The 3,643-nt window shown below is 42.1% G+C and overlaps 1 pseudogene; it reads right to left on the bottom strand.

Moving 5' to 3' along the window:
- Positions 1-2,889: 2,889 nt before the first annotated feature.
- LOC142456774 (transcription initiation factor IIA subunit 2 pseudogene) lies at positions 2,890-3,210 on the bottom strand (annotated as a pseudogene).
- Between the last annotated feature and the right edge of the window lie 433 nt (positions 3,211-3,643).

Consider the following 3,643-nt stretch of genomic DNA (forward strand, 5'->3'; position numbering starts at 1 on the left):
CACACAGCCCTTTAACCTCTGTCCTGGTTGGGCAGAGTCAGAGAGCTCTTTCAGCATTTCTGATAAATGCCCAAAGGGCATGCTACTACGCTGTAAGCGTCAGCCCAAAGGTATTCAGCACCCAGCTTCATGGGTCAGCAAGTCTTGCTCCCCATTCCACAAGCAAGCCCGTGCAAAGGCGCTCAGCTTTGCTTGTCCGGTGGGCCAGGAAGCTCAACCCTCTGTCTCCTACAGCTCTTGGTCTTGTTGCTGCCATTCCAGGCCACTTCTCTGGTGTCACAACTTTCTGTTCCTGGATTAAGGAGGTTCAGTGCACAAGGATCTCAGAGTGGAAAGGGTGCACACCACTTCAGGCTTTCCTTTTTTAATGCTAGGAGAGTCGCCCTCTCCTGCTTCTGACATGGCTTGTTTTATACTCGATAAGATGGAAAAACTGACTAATCTCCATGTCAGCGTTCCAAGTTTAAAGCAACCACAATTAACCCTGTTAAGAATCACTCACAACTGAGTAATATCATTCTCTCAGCCTCTTTCTCTACCTTCTTTTATTCACACGCATCAAGAAAAGAGGAAGTACACCTAATCTGCATGGTGACAATCAGTTGTTTGGTGGGAGGTTCAAAGACTCTGACTCTTGTTGTTAATAGGTGCCATTGAGTCAGTTCCAACTCACTGGCACGCTGTGTACAACAGAATTCAGCACTGCCTGGTCCTGCGCCATCCTCACAATTGTTACACTTGAGCTCATGATTCCAGGCACTGTGTCACAGTCCATCTTGTCGAAGTTCTCCCTCTTTTTCACTGCTGCTCCAATTTACAAAAAAATCATGTCCTTTTCCAGGGACTGGTCTATCCTGACAGCATGTCCAAAGGACCTGAAACAAAGTCTCACTGTCTTTGCTTCTAAGGAGAATTGTGGCTGGACTTCATCCGAGACAGATTGGTTTATTCTCTTGGCAGTCTGTGGTCCTTTGAATATTCTTCACCAGGATCACTTCTTTTGTGGTCTTCCTTAATTAATGTCCAACTTTCATATGTATATGAGGCAACTGAAAATACCATGGCGTGATCAGGCATATCATAGTCCTTGAAGTAATATCCTTGCTTTTCCACACAAGAGGTGTTGTGCAGCAGATTTACCTAATGCAATGTCTTTTGATCTCTTGATGGCTGCTTCCATGAGCATTGATTGTGGACCCAAGGAAAACAAAATCCTTGACAACTTTGACCTTTTCTGCATTGATCATGATGCTGATCCAGTTGTGAGGATTGTGGTCTTCTCTACACTGAGCTGTCATCCATACAGAAGGCTGCAGTCCTTGATCTTCACCAGCAAGTGCTTCAGGTGCTCCTCGCTTTCAGCAACGTTCTGGCACCTGCCGTTTGCAGGTATACTTCATAGAAGCCAGTTTCTCTGATTATTTCATCAACATACAGGTAGAATAAGCATAGTAATAGTATACAACTGTATTGCACACCTTTTCTGATTTTAAACCATGCAGTATGCCCTTGTTCTATTCACACAACTGCCTCTTGATCCATGTACAAGTTCTACACAAGCACAATGAATTGTTCTGGAATTCCCATTCATCTCAAGGCAATCCATAGTTTGTTATGATCCACATAGTCAAATGCCTTGGCACAGTCAATAAAACACAAGTAAACATCTTTCTGGTATTCTCTGCTTTGAGCCAAGATCATTTGACATCAGCAATCATATCCCTTGTTCCATGTCCTGTTCTGAATCCAGCCTGAACCTCTGGGGGGTCCCTTCAATGTACTACTGTAACTGTTGTTGGATGATCTTCAGCAGTACTTTACTTGCATGTATTATCAGTGATATTGTTCAAGAATTTGAGTATTTTGTTAGGGTACCTTTCTTTGGAATTGGTACAAATGTGGATCTCTGCCAGTCAGTTGGGCAACGAGCTGTCTTCCAAATTTCCTGGCATAGATGAGTCAGTGCTTCCAGTGCTTTATCAGCTTGTTGAAACATTTCAGTTGATATTCCAACAATTCTTAGAGCCTTGTTATTCCTAGAGCCTTGTTTTTGGCTAATGCATTCAGTGTGGCTTGAACGTCTTTCTTTAGCATCATTGGTTCTTGCTCATATGCTACCTCTATAGGTATAAAAAATTAGAACTATGCTTGTAATATTTAATTCATTTCATAAAACTTGTTATTCTTTTGATGAAATCCATTTTTATATTCCTGTTTGTTACGTCAGTAAACAAATATATAATATAAAAGTGCCAAACAACCAGAGGGTGACATGCTGTCATTCGTTTCAGCTTTGTGTTATGCCCCAAATTCCCATGAAATTATTATGAGTGAATCATGCTATTTCTGAGGGTTCAAGGAACTAAAAACATTGCCAGAATAGTTTCTGAGAGTCAGCTGAAGTGGAAAGGGGCTTTTCAAAGATAAACAAAATATGTTCAGAGAGGAGAAGTTGCCTGTTTTGAATATATCACCCAATGCCTTGTCTAATTGGCCTGCCTCTAACGGAGAGGGATCCTACTCCTCGAGTGAAAAGATGGTTAAGGAGAAGTCACACAGCTGATGATGCTCAGATAAGAGCAAAGAATATTACAAGTGAGGACACCAATCAAGAAGCAACATGGAAATACCGCTTTTTATGTTGGAAAATGAGTTTATTGCAGAATGCCTGTAGTTCGGCAACAACTTCTGATTTGTCATTTAAAAAAGTTCAGTGTTTCCAAGCTGTAGAGGAAAGGTAAGAGGTTGCAGTTATAAGCTGCTTTCTAGAGGAGTACTGTGCTAGCGCAGTCATCCTGCACTGCTGGAATAGGCGCAGTCTCTTCTGTGCTTCTCCTCAAAAAGCGATAAACAACAGAAGACGGCAAGACCAAGCCTTTTTTTCTTCATTCACTCGGTAGTGTTGGAGCCGGTACGATTACCAGCACAGGCTACAACTTTCACTTTATCCACTTTAATAAGCTCTGTCACCTCTCTGGATTCAACATCATTCAAAACAGAAGTCCACACATTATTGCAGAATCTGTACATATGTAGAGAGCCCCGGAGATGGACTCTGTGCCTGACCCTCTGCGCCAAGGCTGGCTGTATAGCCTTATCAAACTGAAGAAGAACTTGAAGGGCAAGTTGAGGGGTGATCTGTATGAGCTCATCTAGGCTCTCCTGGAGATTGCTTCTCAGAGCGGCATTTCTGTATAACTGATATGCCATGGCTTAAGTGGAAGTGTTGTTTTTCGTACTCAGGCTTGCATTGATGTCCTGTAGGGAAGGCGCTTCCTCAGAGCAGGCAGAAGCCCAACAAAGGAGCCACCCTTTCCTACCCCCCCTCCCCGCCCCCATGGAGCACCTCTTCATCAGCCGCAGAAACTGCAGAGCTGCGCAGTCCTGGGAATATCTTAAATAACTGTTTCATTGTTTGTTTGTTTTTAGGTATTGATTGATATTTTTAAATTAACATTTTAAAACTCTTTCTTGTAACAATCCAGTTTGTGTACCTCTTTTGTTGTTGTTATTTAAGTATTAACTATCTGAAAATAATAAGCTACCTTTTGGCAAATCTTTTTATATATATACTTAAAACAGTCCTTAGGGCAGCAAACCAGCTGTCAAATATTTGAATCTTACCACAGGATACAACCCTAAT

Source organism: Tenrec ecaudatus, chromosome 9 (genome assembly GCF_050624435.1).
Source record: "Tenrec ecaudatus isolate mTenEca1 chromosome 9, mTenEca1.hap1, whole genome shotgun sequence".
Taxonomy (NCBI): Eukaryota; Metazoa; Chordata; class Mammalia; order Afrosoricida; family Tenrecidae; genus Tenrec; species Tenrec ecaudatus.